Genomic DNA, 14,405 nt, shown 5'->3' with positions numbered 1-14,405 from the left:
TTCTCGCAGTTGAACCCCTTTCGTTCCGTTATTAATCCTAGTATCAAAAGCATAAGCATTTGGAGCGTTCCCCATTCACGTGTGGACTGCTATTAACAATTTGCGTTACATGATCCTAGCTAAAATTCTGCATATACAATTCCAACTTCCGGCTCGTACACATTTCTAGAAACGAGCGCAAAACACAGCGTCAGGTTCCACCGAGACTCGAACTCGGATCGCTGGATTCAAAGTCCAGAGTGCTAACCATTACACCACGGAACCGGATGCCTGTAGCGGTCTTCAATTCAGTAGCATCATGTCATTAAGCCGATGAGATGCGATGTTAATTCATGTAGCGTCCTCAGGAAGTGTTTGCGTTTCAAATGAAGCAACCAGGTAGGCTGAAAGTGGAAGGTGCACCTTCGAATGTAGCAAGAATTCTTGCCAGTATTCGTACATCAAGTGATGTCGAAGGCTCAGGTAATCAAAATCGCGCAACGGCCACTTTCGTATGGTGCATGCATTGTGCTGGAAGCAGCCTAGCTATGGAAACAGCTATGGACACAGAGTACTGGCGAAAACTGCGTGCTGACACAGAACGCTACGTAGTGGGCGGATAGTGCGTGACACGATAACATTTGCACTTCACACGGTCGAAATACTGACACACAACTCTAGCAGCTCTTTGAGCCTTCACATACACTGGTGTTCAGCACAGCTCATGTTGTGGGTGTCGGATTAAGAAAGCTCTTTGAGAATATGGTCCAGATTGTATGCTGCAACTAGCAAGTGCGGCAAGATGTCAGTAGGTGGCGGGGTGCAGACGTGCTTCCTTGTGCGGCCTGTTGGTCTAGGGGTATGATTCCAGCTTTGGGTAGAGGAGGTTCCGGGTTCATATCCCGGACAGGCCCTACTTTTCAGTTTCCCGACAACCAAACACTACGTTAAACTTGCGAGTCTCTGAAAGTAAGCCACGCAACAGGACAAACTGCATGTGGGCCACCGGCCCAAGAGACTGGCAAGTGCGTCATGTGGAAAGCAATCTACGTGGCAGGATTAAGCCGTCTTCGCTCACTTATATCTATACGTAAAGACTGGCACGTACAGCGATTCTATTCGTTTCCCAGGAACTAGTACATCGCATGCACGTTTGTTAAATGCATGCGCATGCAGCACCCAAAACGGAGAGATGGCTTTCCTGCTGGGAGAAACAGCTGAGGGCGTCTTCTCGCAGTTGAACCCCTTTCGTTCCGTTATTAATCCTAGTATCAAAAGCATAAGCATTTGGAGCGTTCCCCATTCACGTGTGGACTGCTATTAACAATTTGCGTTACATGATCCTAGCTAAAATTCTGCATATACAATTCCAACTTCCGGCTCGTACACATTTCTAGAAACGAGCGCAAAACACAGCGTCAGGTTCCACCGAGACTCGAACTCGGATCGCTGGATTCAAAGTCCAGAGTGCTAACAATTACACCATGGAACCGGATGCCTATAGCGGTCTTCAATTCAGTAGCATCATGTCATTAAGCCGATGAGATGCGATGTTATTTCATGTAGCGTCCTCAGGAAGTGTTTGCGTGGCAAATGAAGCAACCAGGTAGGCTGAAAGTGGAAGGTGCACCTTCGAATGTAGCAAGAATTCTTGCCAGTATTCGTACATCAAGTGATGTCGAAGGCTCAGGTAATCAAAATCGCGCAACGGCCACTTTCGTATGGTGCATGCATTGTGCTGGAAGCAGCCTAGCTATGGAAACAGCTATGGACACAGAGTACTGGCGAAAACTGCGTGCTGACACAGAACGCTACGTAGTGGGCGGATAGTGCGTGACACGATAACATTTGCACTTCACACGGTCGAAATACTGACACACAACTCTAGCAGCTCTTTGAGCATTCACATACACTGGTGTTCAGCACAGCTCATGTTGTGGGTGTCGGATTAAGAAATCTCTTTGAGAATATGGTCCAGATTGTATGCTGCAACTAGCAAGTGCAGCAAGATGTCAGTAGGTGGCGGGGTGCAGACGTGCTTCCTTGTGCGGCCTGTTGGTCTAGGGGTATGATTCCTGCGTTGGGTGCAGGAGGTTCCGGGTTCATATCCCGGACAGGCCCTACTTTTCACTTTCGCGACAACCAAACACTACGTTAAACTTGCGAGTCTCAGAAAGTAAGCCACGCAACAGGACAAACTGCATGTGGGCCACCGGCCCAAGAGACTGGCAAGTGCGTCATGTGGAAAGCAATCTACGTGGCAGGATTAAGCCGTCTTCGCTCACTTATATCTATACGTAAAGACTGGCACGTACAGCGATTCTATTCGTTTCCCAGGAACTAGTACATCGCATGCACGTTTGTTAAATGCATGCGCATGCAGCACCCAAAACGGAGAGATGTCTTTCCTGCTGGGAGAAACAGCTGAGGGTGTCTTCTCGCAGTTGAACCCCTTTCGTTCCGTTATTAATCCTAGTATCAAAAGCATAAGCATTTGGAGCGTTCCCCATTCACGTGTGGACTGCTATTAACAATTTGCGTTACATGATCCTAGCTAAAATTCTGCATATACAATTCCAACTACCGGCTCGTACACATTTCTAGAAACGAGCTCAAAACACAGCGTCACGTTCCACCAAGACTCGAACTCGGATCGCTGGATTCAAAGTCCAGAGTGCTAACAATTACACCATGGAACCGGATGCCTATAGCGGTCTTCAATTCAGTAGCATCATGTCATTAAGCCGATGAGATGCGATGTTATTTCATGTAGCGTCCTCAGGAAGTGTTTGCGTGGCAAATGAAGCAACCAGGTAGGCTGAAAGTGGAAGGTGCACCTTCGAATGTAGCAAGAATTCTTGCCAGTATTCGTACATCAAGTGATGTCGAAGGCTCAGGTAATCAAAATCGCGCAACGGCCACTTTCGTATGGTGCATGCATTTTGCTGGAAGCAGCCTAGCTATGGAAACAGCTATGGACACAGAGTATTGGCGAAAACTGCGTGCTGACACAGAACGCTACGTAGTGGGCGGATAGTGCGTGACACGATAACATTTGCACTTCACACGGTCGAAATACTGACACACAACTCTAGCAGCTCTTTGAGCATTCACATACACTGGTGTTCAGCACAGCTCATGTTGTGGGTGTCGGATTAAAAAAGCTCTTTGAGAATATGGTCCAGATTGTATGCTGCAACTAGCAAGTGCAGCAAGATGTCAGTAGGTGGCGGGGTGCAGACGTGCTTCCTTGTGCGGCCTGTTGGTCTAGGGGTATGATTCCTGCTTAGGGTGCAGGAGGTTCCGGGTTCATATCCCGGACAGGCCCTACTTTTCACTTTCGCGACAACCAAACACTACGTTAAACTTGCGAGTCTGAGAAAGTAAGCCACGCAACAGGACAAACTGCATGTGGGCCACCGGCCCAAGAGACTGGCAAGTGCGTCATGTGGAAAGCAATCTACGTGGCAGGATTAAGCCGTCTTCGCTCACTTATATCTATACGTAAAGACTGGCACGTACAGCGATTCTATTCGTTTCCCAGGAACTAGTACATCGCATGCACGTTTGTTAAATGCATGCGCATGCAGCACCCAAAACGGAGAGATGTCTTTCCTGCTGGGAGAAACAGCTGAGGGTGTCTTCTCGCAGTTGAACCCCTTTCGTTCCGTTATTAATCCTAGTATCAAAAGCATAAGCATTTGGAGCGTTCCCCATTCACGTGTGGACTGCTATTAACAATTTGCGTTACATGATCCTAGCTAAAATTCTGCATATACAATTCCAACTACCGGCTCGTACACATTTCTAGAAACGAGCGCAAAACACAGCGTCAGGTTCCACCGAGACTCGAACTCGGATCGCTGGATTCAAAGTCCAGAGTGCTAACCATTACACCATGGAACCGGATGCCTGTAGCGGTCTTCAATTCAGTAGCATCATGTCATTAAGCCGATGAGATGCGATGTTATTTCATGTAGCGTCCTCAGGAAGGGTTTGCGTGGCAAATGAAGCAACCAGGTAGGCTGAAAGTGGAAGGTGCACCTTCGAATGTAGCAAGAATTCTTGCCAGTATTCGTACATCAAGTGATGTCGAAGGCTCAGGTAATCAAAATCGCGCAACGGCCACTTTCGTATGGTGCATGCATTGTGCTGGAAGCAGCCTAGCTATGGAAACAGCTATGGACACAGAGTACTGGCGAAAACTGCGTGCTGACACAGAACGCTACGTAGTGGGCGGATAGTGCGTGACACGATAACATTTGCACTTCACACGGTCGAAATACTGACACACAACTCTAGCAGCTCTTTGAGCATTCACATACACTGGTGTTCAGCACAGCTCATGTTGTGGGTGTCGGATTAAGAAAGCTCTTTGAGAATATGGTCCAGATTGTATGCTGCAACTAGCAAGTGCGGCAAGATGTCAGTAGGTGGCGGGGTGCAGACGTGCTTCCTTGTGCGGCCTGTTGGTCTAGGGGTATGATTCCTGCTTTGGGTGCAGGAGGTCCCGGATTCAAATCCCGGACGGGCCCTAATTTTCACTTTCGCGACAACCAAACACTACGTTAAACTTGCGAGTCTCTGAAAGTAAGCCACGCAACAGGACAAACTGCATGTGGGCCACCGGCCCAAGAGACTGGCAAGTGCGTCATGTGGAAAGCAATCTACGTGGCAGGATTAAGCCGTCTTCGCTCACTTATATCTATACGTAAAGACTGGCACGTACAGCGATTCTATTCGTTTCCCAGGAACTAGTACATCGCATGCACGTTTGTTAAATGCATGCGCATGCAGCACCCAAAACGGAGAGATGTCTTTCCTGCTGGGAGAAACAGCTGAGGGCGTCTTCTCGCAGTTGAACCCCTTTCGTTCCGTTATTAATCCTAGTATCAAAAGCATAAGCATTTGGAGCGTTCCCCATTCACGTGTGGACTGCTATTAACAATTTGCGTTACATGATCCTAGCTAAAATTCTGCATATACAATTCCAACTTCCGGCTCGTACACATTTCTAGAAACGAGCGCAAAACACAGCGTCAGGTTCCACCGAGACTCGAACTCGGATCGCTGGATTCAAAGTCCAGAGTGCTAACAATTACACCATGGAACCGGATGCCTGTAGCGGTTTTCAATTCAGTAGCATCATGTCATTAAGCCGATGAGATGCGATGTTATTTCATGTAGCGTCCTCAGGAAGTGTTTGCGTGGCAAATGAAGCAACCAGGTAGGCTGAAAGTGGAAGGTGCACCTTCGAATGTAGCAAGAATTCTTGCCAGTATTCGTACATCGAGTGATGTCGAAGGCTCAGGTAATCAAAATCGCGCAACGGCCACTTTCGTATGGTGCATGCATTGTGCTGGAAGCAGCCTAGCTATGGAAACAGCTATGGACACAGAGTACTGGCGAAAACTGCGTGCTGACCCAGAACGCTACGTAGTGGGCGGATAGTGCGTGACACGATAACATTTGCACTTCACACGGTCGAAATACTGACACACAACTCTAGCAGCTCTTTGAGCATTCACATACACTGGTGTTCAGCACAGCTCATGTTGTGGGTGTCGGATTAAGAAAGCTCTTTGAGAATATGGTCCAGATTGTATGCTGCAACTAGCAAGTGCGCAAGATGTCAGTAGGTGGCGGGGTGCAGACGTGCTTCCTTGTGCGGCCTGTTGGTCTAGGGGTATGATTCCTGCTTTGGGTGCAGGAGGTCCCGGGTTCAAATCCCGGACAGGCCCTACTTTTCACTTTCGCGACAACCAAACACTACGTTAAACTTGCGAGTCTCTGAAAGTAAGCCACGCAACAGGACAAACTGCATGTGGGCCACCGGCCCAAGAGACTGGCAAGTGCGTCATGTGGAAAGCAATCTACGTGGCAGGATTAAGCCGTCTTCGCTCACTTATATCTATACGTAAAGACTGGCACGTACAGCGATTCTATTCGTTTCCCAGGAACTAGTACATCGCATGCACGTTTGTTAAATGCATGCGCATGCAGCACCCAAAACGGAGAGATGTCTTTCCTGCTGGGAGAAACAGCTGAGGGCGTCATCTCGCAGTTGAACCCCTTTCGTTCCGTTATTAATCCTAGTATCAAAAGCATAAGCATTTGGAGCGTTCCCCATTCACGTGTGGACTGCTATTAACAATTTGCGTTACATGATCCTAGCTAAAATTCTGCATATACAATTCCAACTACCGGCTCGTACACATTTCTAGAAACGAGCGCAAAACACAGCGTCAGGTTCCACCGAGACTCGAACTCGGATCGCTGGATTCAAAGTCCAGAGTGCTAACCTTTACACCATGGAACCGGATGCCTGTAGCGGTCTTCAATTCAGTAGCATCATGTCATTAAGCCGATGAGATGCGATGTTATTTCATGTAGCGTCCTCAGGAAGTGTTTGCGTGGCAAATGAAGCAACCAGGTAGGCTGAAAGTGGAAGGTGCACCTTCGAATGTAGCAAGAATTCTTGCCAGTATTCGTACATCGAGTGATGTCGAAGGCTCAGGTAATCAAAATCGCGCAACGGCCACTTTCGTATGGTGCATGCATTGTGCTGGAAGCAGCCTAGCTATGGAAACAGCTATGGACACAGAGTACTGGCGAAAACTGCGTGCTGACCCAGAACGCTACGTAGTGGGCGGATAGTGCGTGACACGATAACATTTGCACTTCACACGGTCGAAATACTGACACACAACTCTAGCAGCTCTTTGAGCATTCACATACACTGGTGTTCAGCACAGCTCATGTTGTGGGTGTCGGATTAAGAAAGCTCTTTGAGAATATGGTCCAGATTGTATGCTGCAACTAGCAAGTGCGGCAAGATGTCAGTAGGTGGCGGGGTGCAGACGTGCTTCCTTGTGCGGCCTGTTGGTCTAGGGGTATGATTCCTGCTTTGGGTGCAGGAGGTCCCGGGTTCAAATCCCGGACAGGCCCTACTTTTCACTTTCGCGACAACCAAACACTACGTTAAACTTGCGAGTCTCTGAAAGTAAGCCACGCAACAGGACAAACTGCATGTGGGCCACCGGCCCAAGAGACTGGCAAGTGCGACATGTGGAAAGCAATCTACGTGGCAGGATTAAGCCGTCTTCGCTCACTTATATCTATACGTAAAGACTGGCACGTACAGCGATTCTATTCGTTTCCCAGGAACTAGTACATCGCATGCACGTTTGTTAAATGCATGCGCATGCAGCACCCAAAACGGAGAGATGTCTTTCCTGCTGGGAGAAACAGCTGAGGGCGTCATCTCGCAGTTGAACCCCTTTCGTTCCGTTATTAATCCTAGTATCAAAAGCATAAGCATTTGGAGCGTTCCCCATTCACGTGTGGACTGCTATTAACAATTTGCGTTACATGATCCTAGCTAAAATTCTGCATATACAATTCCAACTTCCGGCTCGTACACATTTCTAGAAACGAGCGCAAAACACAGCGTCAGGTTCCACCGAGACTCGAACTCGGATCGCTGGATTCAAAGTCCAGAGTGCTAACCTTTACACCATGGAACCGGATGCCTGTAGCGGTCTTCAATTCAGTAGCATCATGTCATTAAGCCGATGAGATGCGATGTTATTTCATGTAGCGTCCTCAGGAAGTGTTTGCGTGGCAAATGAAGCAACCAGGTAGGCTGAAAGTGGAAGGTGCACCTTCGAATGTAGCAAGAATTCTTGCCAGTATTCGTACATCGAGTGATGTCGAAGGCTCAGGTAATCAAAATCGCGCAACGGCCACTTTCGTATGGTGCATGCATTGTGCTGGAAGCAGCCTAGCTATGGAAACAGCTATGGACACAGAGTACTGGCGAAAACTGCGTGCTGACCCAGAACGCTACGTAGTGGGCGGATAGTGCGTGACACGATAACATTTGCACTTCACACGGTCGAAATACTGACACACAACTCTAGCAGCTCTTTGAGCATTCACATACACTGGTGTTCAGCACAGCTCATGTTGTGGGTGTCGGATTAAGAAAGCTCTTTGAGAATATGGTCCAGATTGTATGCTGCAACTAGCAAGTGCGGCAAGATGTCAGTAGGTGGCGGGGTGCAGACGTGCTTCCTTGTGCGGCCTGTTGGTCTAGGGGTATGATTCCTGCTTTGGGTGCAGGAGGTCCCGGGTTCAAATCCCGGACAGGCCCTACTTTTCACTTTCGCGACAACCAAACACTACGTTAAACTTGCGAGTCTCTGAAAGTAAGCCACGCAACAGGACAAACTGCATGTGGGCCACCGGCCCAAGAGACTGGCAAGTGCGTCATGTGGAAAGCAATCTACGTGGCAGGATTAAGCCGTCTTCGCTCACTTATATCTATACGTAAAGACTGGCACGTACAGCGATTCTATTCGTTTCCCAGGAACTAGTACATCGCATGCACGTTTGTTAAATGCATGCGCATGCAGCACCCAAAACGGAGAGATGTCTTTCCTGCTGGGAGAAACAGCTGAGGGCGTCATCTCGCAGTTGAACCCCTTTCGTTCCGTTATTAATCCTAGTCTCAAAAGCATAAGCATTTGGAGCGTTCCCCATTCACGTGTGGACTGCTATTAACAATTTGCGTTACATGATCCTAGCTAAAATTCTGCATATACAATTCCAACTACCGGCTCGTACACATTTCTAGAAACGAGCGCAAAACACAGCGTTTGGTTCCACCGAGACTGGAACTCGGATCGCTGGATTCAAAGTCCAGAGTGCTAACCATTACACCATGGAACCGGATGCCTGCAGCGGTCTTCAATTCAGTAGCATCATGTCATTAAGCCGATGAGATGCGATGTTATTTCATGTAGCGTCCTCAGGAAGTGTTTGCGTGGCAAATGAAGCAACCAGGTAGGCTGAAAGTGGAAGGTGCACCTTCGAATGTAGCAAGAATTCTTGCCAGTATTCGTACATCGAGTGATGTCGAAGGCTCAGGTAATCAAAATCGCGCAACGGCCACTTTCGTATGGTGCATGCATTGTGCTGGAAGCAGCCTAGCTATGGAAACAGCTATGGACACAGAGTACTGGCGAAAACTGCGTGCTGACCCAGAACGCTACGTAGTGGGCGGATAGTGCGTGACACGATAACATTTGCACTTCACACGGTCGAAATACTGACACACAACTCTAGCAGCTCTTTGAGCATTCACATACACTGGTGTTCAGCACAGCTCATGTTGTGGGTGTCGGATTAAGAAAGCTCTTTGAGAATATGGTCCAGATTGTATGCTGCAACTAGCAAGTGCGGCAAGATGTCAGTAGGTGGCGGGGTGCAGACGTGCTTTCTTGTGCGGCCTGTTGGTCTAGGGGTATGATTCCTGCTTTGGGTGCAGGAGGTCCCGGGTTCAAATCCCGGACAGGCCCTACTTTTCACTTTCGCGACAACCAAACACTACGTTAAACTTGCGAGTCTCTGAAAGTAAGCCACGCAACAGGACAAACTGCATGTGGGCCACCGGCCCAAGAGACTGGCAAGTGCGTCATGTGGAAAGCAATCTACGTGGCAGGATTAAGCCGTCATCGCTCACTTATATCTATACGTAAAGACTGGCACGTACAGCGATTCTATTCGTTTCCCAGGAACTAGTACATCGCATGCACGTTTGTTAAATGCATGCGCATGCAGCACCCAAAACGGAGAGATGTCTTTCCTGCTGGGAGAAACAGCTGAGGGCGTCATCTCGCAGTTGAACCCCTTTCGTTCCGTTATTAATCCTAGTATCAAAAGCATAAGCATTTGGAGCGTTCCCCATTCACGTGTGGACTGCTATTAACAATTTGCGTTACATGATCCTAGCTAAAATTCTGCATATACAATTCCAACTTCCGGCTCGTACACATTTCTAGAAACGAGCGCAAAACACAGCGTCAGGTTCCACCGAGACTCGAACTCGGATCGCTGGATTCAAAGTCCAGAGTGCTAACCTTTACACCATGGAACCGGATGCCTGTAGCGGTCTTCAATTCACTAGCATCATGTCATTAAGCCGATGGGATGCGATGTTATTTCATGTAGCGTCCTCAGGAAGTGTTTGCGTGGCAAATGAAGCAACCAGGTAGGCTGAAAGTGGAAGGTGCACCTTCGAATGTAGCAAGAATTCTTGCCAGTATTCGTACATCGAGTGATGTCGAAGGCTCAGGTAATCAAAATCGCGCAACGGCCACTTTCGTATGGTGCATGCATTGTGCTGGAAGCAGCCTAGCTATGGAAACAGCTATGGACACAGAGTACTGGCGAAAACTGCGTGCTGACCCAGAACGCTACGTAGTGGGCGGATAGTGCGTGACACGATAACATTTGCACTTCACACGGTCGAAATACTGACACACAACTCTAGCAGCTCTTTGAGCATTCACATACACTGGTGTTCAGCACAGCTCATGTTGTGGGTGTCGGATTAAGAAAGCTCTTTGAGAATATGGTCCAGATTGTATGCTGCAACTAGCAAGTGCGGCAAGATGTCAGTAGGTGGCGGGGTGCAGACGTACTTCCTTGTGCGGCCTGTTGGTCTAGGGGTATGATTCCTGCTTTGGGTGCAGGAGGTCCCGGGTTCAAATCCCGGACAGGCCCTACTTTTCACTTTCGCGACAACCAAACACTACGTTAAACTTGCGAGTCTCTGAAAGTAAGCCACGCAACAGGACAAACTGCATGTGGGCCACCGGCCCAAGAGACTGGCAAGTGCGTCATGTGGAAAGCAATCTACGTGGCAGGATTAAGCCGTCTTCGCTCACTTATATCTATACGTAAAGACTGGCACGTACAGCGATTCTATTCGTTTCCCAGGAACTAGTACATCGCATGCACGTTTGTTAAATGCATGCGCATGCAGCACCCAAAACGGAGAGATGTCTTTCCTGCTGGGAGAAACAGCTGAGGGCGTCATCTCGCAGTTGAACCCCTTTCGTTCCGTTATTAATCCTAGTATCAAAAGCATAAGCATTTGGAGCGTTCCCCATTCACGTGTGGACTGCTATTAACAATTTGCGTTACATGATCCTAGCTAAAATTCTGCATATACAATTCCAACTTCCGGCTCGTACACATTTCTAGAAACGAGCGCAAAACACAGCGTCAGGTTCCACCGAGACTCGAACTCGGATCGCTGGATTCAAAGTCCAGAGTGCTAACCTTTACACCATGGAACCGGATGCCTGTAGCGGTCTTCAATTCACTAGCATCATGTCATGAAGCCGATGAGATGCGATGTTATTTCATGTAGCGTCCTCAGGAAGTGTTTGCGTGGCAAATGAAGCAACCAGGTAGGCTGAAAGTGGAAGGTGCACCTTCGAATGTAGCAAGAATTCTTGCCAGTATTCGTACATCGAGTGATGTCGAAGGCTCAGGTAATCAAAATCGCGCAACGGCCACTTTCGTATGGTGCATGCATTGTGCTGGAAGCAGCCTAGCTATGGAAACAGCTATGGACACAGAGTACTGGCGAAAACTGCGTGCTGACCCAGAACGCTACGTAGTGGGCGGATAGTGCGTGACACGATAACATTTGCACTTCACACGGTCGAAATACTGACACACAACTCTAGCAGCTCTTTGAGCATTCACATACACTGGTGTTCAGCACAGCTCATGTTGTGGGTGTCGGATTAAGAAAGCTCTTTGAGAATATGGTCCAGATTGTATGCTGCAACTAGCAAGTGCGGCAAGATGTCAGTAGGTGGCGGGGTGCAGACGTGCTTCCTTGTGCGGCCTGTTGGTCTAGGGGTATGATTCCTGCTTTGGGTGCAGGAGGTTCCGGGTTCATATCCCGGACAGGCCCTACTTTTCACTTTCGCGACAACCAAACACTACGTTAAACTTGCGAGTCTCTGAAAGTAAGCCACGCAACAGGACAAACTGCATGTGGGCCACCGGCCCAAGAGACTGGCAAGTGCGTCATGTGGAAAGCAATCTACGTGGCAGGATTAAGCCGTCTTCGCTCACTTATATCTATACGTAAAGACTGGCACGTACAGCGATTCTATTCGTTTCCCAGGAACTAGTACATCGCATGCACGTTTGTTAAATGCATGCGCATGCAGCACCCAAAACGGAGAGATGTCTTTCCTGCTGGGAGAAACAGCTGAGGGCGTCATCTCGCAGTTGAACCCCTTTCGTTCCGTTATTAATCCTAGTCTCAAAAGCATAAGCATTTGGAGCGTTCCACATTCACGTGTGGACTGCTATTAACAATTTGCGTTACATGATCCTAGCTAAAATTCTGCATATACAATTCCAACTACCGGCTCGTACACATTTCTAGAACGAGCGCAAAACACAGCGTTTGGTTCCACCGAGACTGGAACTCGGATCGCTGGATTCAAAGTCCAGAGTGCTAACCATTACACCATGGAACCGGATGCCTGCAGCGGTCTTCAATTCAGTAGCATCATGTCATTAAGCCGATGAGATGCGATGTTATTTCATGTAGCGTCCTCAGGAAGTGTTTGCGTGGCAAATGAAGCAACCAGGTAGGCTGAAAGTGGAAGGTGCACCTTCGAATGTAGCAAGAATTCTTGCCAGTATTCGTACATCGAGTGATGTCGAAGGCTCAGGTAATCAAAATCGCGCAACGGCCACTTTCGTATGGTGCATGCATTGTGCTGGAAGCAGCCTAGCTATGGAAACAGCTATGGACACAGAGTACTGGCGAAAACTGCGTGCTGACCCAGAACGCTACGTAGTGGGCGGATAGTGCGTGACACGATAACATTTGCACTTCACACGGTCGAAATACTGACACACAACTCTAGCAGCTCTTTGAGCATTCACATACACTGGTGTTCAGCACAGCTCATGTTGTGGGTGTCGGATTAAGAAAGCTCTTTGAGAATATGGTCCAGATTGTATGCTGCAACTAGCAAGTGCGGCAAGATGTCAGTAGGTGGCGGGGTGCAGACGTGCTTTCTTGTGCGGCCTGTTGGTCTAGGGGTATGATTCCTGCTTTGGGTGCAGGAGGTCCCGGGTTCAAATCCCGGACAGGCCCTACTTTTCACTTTCGCGACAACCAAACACTACGTTAAACTTGCGAGTCTCTGAAAGTAAGCCACGCAACAGGACAAACTGCATGTGGGCCACCGGCCCAAGAGACTGGCAAGTGCGTCATGTGGAAAGCAATCTACGTGGCAGGATTAAGCCGTCATCGCTCACTTATATCTATACGTAAAGACTGGCACGTACAGCGATTCTATTCGTTTCCCAGGAACTAGTACATCGCATGCACGTTTGTTAAATGCATGCGCATGCAGCACCCAAAACGGAGAGATGTCTTTCCTGCTGGGAGAAACAGCTGAGGGCGTCATCTCGCAGTTGAACCCCTTTCGTTCCGTTATTAATCCTAGTATCAAAAGCATAAGCATTTGGAGCGTTCCCCATTCACGTGTGGACTGCTATTAACAATTTGCGTTACATGATCCTAGCTAAAATTCTGCATATACAATTCCAACTACCGGCTCGTACACATTTCTAGAAACGAGCGCAAAACACAGCGTTTGGTTCCACCGAGACTGGAACTCGGATCGCTGGATTCAAAGTCCAGAGTGCTAACCATTACACCATGGAACCGGATGCCTGTAGCGGTCTTCAATTCAGTAGCATCATGTCATTAAGCCGATGAGATGCGATGTTATTTCATGTAGCGTCCTCAGGAAGTGTTTGCGTGGCAAATGAAGCAACCAGGTAGGCTGAAAGTGGAAGGTGCACCTTCGAATGTAGCAAGAATTCTTGCCAGTATTCGTACATCAAGTGATGTCGAAGGCTCAGGTAATCAAAATCGCGCAACGGCCACTTTCGTATGGTGCATGCATTGTGCTGGAAGCAGCCTAGCTATGGAAACAGCTATGGACAAAGAGTACTGGCGAAAACTGCGTGCAGACACAGAACGCTACGTAGTGGGCGGATAGTGCGTGACACGATAACATTTGCACTTCACACGGTCGAAATACTGACACACAACTCTAGCAGCTCTTTGAGCATTCACATACACTGGTGTTCAGCACAGCTCATGTTGTGGGTGTCGGATTAAGAAAGCTCTTTGAGAATATGGTCCAGATTGTATGCTGCAACTAGCAAGTGCGGCAAGATGTCAGTAGGTGGCGGGGTGCAGACGTGCTTCCTTGTGCGGCCTGTTGGTCTAGGGGTATGATTCCTGCTTTGGGTGCAGGAGGTCCCGGGTTCAAATCCCGGACAGGCCCTACTTTTCACTTTCGCGACAACCAAACACTACGTTAAACTTGCGAGTCTCTGAAAGTAAGCCACGCAACAGGACAAACTGCATGTGGGCCACCGGCCCAAGAGACTGGCAAGTGCGTCATGTGGAAAGCAATCTACGTGGCAGGATTAAGCCGTCTTCGCTCACTTATATCTATACGTAAAGACTGGCACGTACAGCGATTCTATTCGTTTCCCAGGAACTAGTACATCGCATGCAC

At 48.5% G+C, this 14,405-nt stretch overlaps 22 non-coding genes across 22 annotated transcripts; 11 read left to right on the top strand and 11 right to left on the bottom strand.

The window, feature by feature from the left end:
- Window positions 1–192: 192 nt before the first annotated feature.
- On the bottom strand, window positions 193–264 carry Trnaq-uug (transfer RNA glutamine (anticodon UUG)). The gene has a single exon. It is a non-coding gene; the product is annotated as a tRNA-Gln (tRNA).
- Window positions 265–1,399: 1,135 nt separating this feature from the next.
- Trnaq-uug (transfer RNA glutamine (anticodon UUG)) lies at window positions 1,400–1,471 on the bottom strand. The gene has a single exon. It is a non-coding gene; the product is annotated as a tRNA-Gln (tRNA).
- Window positions 1,472–2,028: 557 nt separating this feature from the next.
- Trnap-ugg (transfer RNA proline (anticodon UGG)) lies at window positions 2,029–2,100 on the top strand. The gene has a single exon. It is a non-coding gene; the product is annotated as a tRNA-Pro (tRNA).
- A 1,135-nt stretch (window positions 2,101–3,235) lies between these two features.
- On the top strand, window positions 3,236–3,307 carry Trnap-agg (transfer RNA proline (anticodon AGG)). The gene has a single exon. It is a non-coding gene; the product is annotated as a tRNA-Pro (tRNA).
- A 506-nt stretch (window positions 3,308–3,813) lies between these two features.
- Trnaq-uug (transfer RNA glutamine (anticodon UUG)) lies at window positions 3,814–3,885 on the bottom strand. Its single transcript has one exon. It is a non-coding gene; the product is annotated as a tRNA-Gln (tRNA).
- Window positions 3,886–4,442: 557 nt separating this feature from the next.
- Window positions 4,443–4,514, top strand: Trnap-ugg (transfer RNA proline (anticodon UGG)). Its single transcript has one exon. It is a non-coding gene; the product is annotated as a tRNA-Pro (tRNA).
- Window positions 4,515–5,020: 506 nt separating this feature from the next.
- On the bottom strand, window positions 5,021–5,092 carry Trnaq-uug (transfer RNA glutamine (anticodon UUG)). Its single transcript has one exon. It is a non-coding gene; the product is annotated as a tRNA-Gln (tRNA).
- Window positions 5,093–5,648: 556 nt separating this feature from the next.
- Window positions 5,649–5,720, top strand: Trnap-ugg (transfer RNA proline (anticodon UGG)). The gene has a single exon. It is a non-coding gene; the product is annotated as a tRNA-Pro (tRNA).
- Window positions 5,721–6,226: 506 nt separating this feature from the next.
- Window positions 6,227–6,298, bottom strand: Trnaq-uug (transfer RNA glutamine (anticodon UUG)). The gene has a single exon. It is a non-coding gene; the product is annotated as a tRNA-Gln (tRNA).
- Window positions 6,299–6,855: 557 nt separating this feature from the next.
- Window positions 6,856–6,927, top strand: Trnap-ugg (transfer RNA proline (anticodon UGG)). The gene has a single exon. It is a non-coding gene; the product is annotated as a tRNA-Pro (tRNA).
- Window positions 6,928–7,433: 506 nt separating this feature from the next.
- Trnaq-uug (transfer RNA glutamine (anticodon UUG)) lies at window positions 7,434–7,505 on the bottom strand. The gene has a single exon. It is a non-coding gene; the product is annotated as a tRNA-Gln (tRNA).
- A 557-nt stretch (window positions 7,506–8,062) lies between these two features.
- On the top strand, window positions 8,063–8,134 carry Trnap-ugg (transfer RNA proline (anticodon UGG)). Its single transcript has one exon. It is a non-coding gene; the product is annotated as a tRNA-Pro (tRNA).
- A 506-nt stretch (window positions 8,135–8,640) lies between these two features.
- Window positions 8,641–8,712, bottom strand: Trnaq-uug (transfer RNA glutamine (anticodon UUG)). The gene has a single exon. It is a non-coding gene; the product is annotated as a tRNA-Gln (tRNA).
- Window positions 8,713–9,269: 557 nt separating this feature from the next.
- On the top strand, window positions 9,270–9,341 carry Trnap-ugg (transfer RNA proline (anticodon UGG)). The gene has a single exon. It is a non-coding gene; the product is annotated as a tRNA-Pro (tRNA).
- A 506-nt stretch (window positions 9,342–9,847) lies between these two features.
- Trnaq-uug (transfer RNA glutamine (anticodon UUG)) lies at window positions 9,848–9,919 on the bottom strand. The gene has a single exon. It is a non-coding gene; the product is annotated as a tRNA-Gln (tRNA).
- Window positions 9,920–10,476: 557 nt separating this feature from the next.
- Window positions 10,477–10,548, top strand: Trnap-ugg (transfer RNA proline (anticodon UGG)). Its single transcript has one exon. It is a non-coding gene; the product is annotated as a tRNA-Pro (tRNA).
- A 506-nt stretch (window positions 10,549–11,054) lies between these two features.
- On the bottom strand, window positions 11,055–11,126 carry Trnaq-uug (transfer RNA glutamine (anticodon UUG)). The gene has a single exon. It is a non-coding gene; the product is annotated as a tRNA-Gln (tRNA).
- Window positions 11,127–11,683: 557 nt separating this feature from the next.
- Window positions 11,684–11,755, top strand: Trnap-ugg (transfer RNA proline (anticodon UGG)). Its single transcript has one exon. It is a non-coding gene; the product is annotated as a tRNA-Pro (tRNA).
- A 505-nt stretch (window positions 11,756–12,260) lies between these two features.
- On the bottom strand, window positions 12,261–12,332 carry Trnaq-uug (transfer RNA glutamine (anticodon UUG)). Its single transcript has one exon. It is a non-coding gene; the product is annotated as a tRNA-Gln (tRNA).
- A 557-nt stretch (window positions 12,333–12,889) lies between these two features.
- On the top strand, window positions 12,890–12,961 carry Trnap-ugg (transfer RNA proline (anticodon UGG)). Its single transcript has one exon. It is a non-coding gene; the product is annotated as a tRNA-Pro (tRNA).
- Window positions 12,962–13,467: 506 nt separating this feature from the next.
- Trnaq-uug (transfer RNA glutamine (anticodon UUG)) lies at window positions 13,468–13,539 on the bottom strand. Its single transcript has one exon. It is a non-coding gene; the product is annotated as a tRNA-Gln (tRNA).
- A 557-nt stretch (window positions 13,540–14,096) lies between these two features.
- Window positions 14,097–14,168, top strand: Trnap-ugg (transfer RNA proline (anticodon UGG)). The gene has a single exon. It is a non-coding gene; the product is annotated as a tRNA-Pro (tRNA).
- The last annotated feature ends 237 nt before the right edge of the window (window positions 14,169–14,405 follow it).

Source organism: Schistocerca cancellata, chromosome 2 (assembly GCF_023864275.1).
Source record: "Schistocerca cancellata isolate TAMUIC-IGC-003103 chromosome 2, iqSchCanc2.1, whole genome shotgun sequence".
In the NCBI taxonomy this organism is placed as follows: Eukaryota; Metazoa; Arthropoda; class Insecta; order Orthoptera; family Acrididae; genus Schistocerca; species Schistocerca cancellata.
Note: the sequence above shows the minus strand (reverse complement) of the source record. Positions and strands in the feature narration are given on the sequence as shown.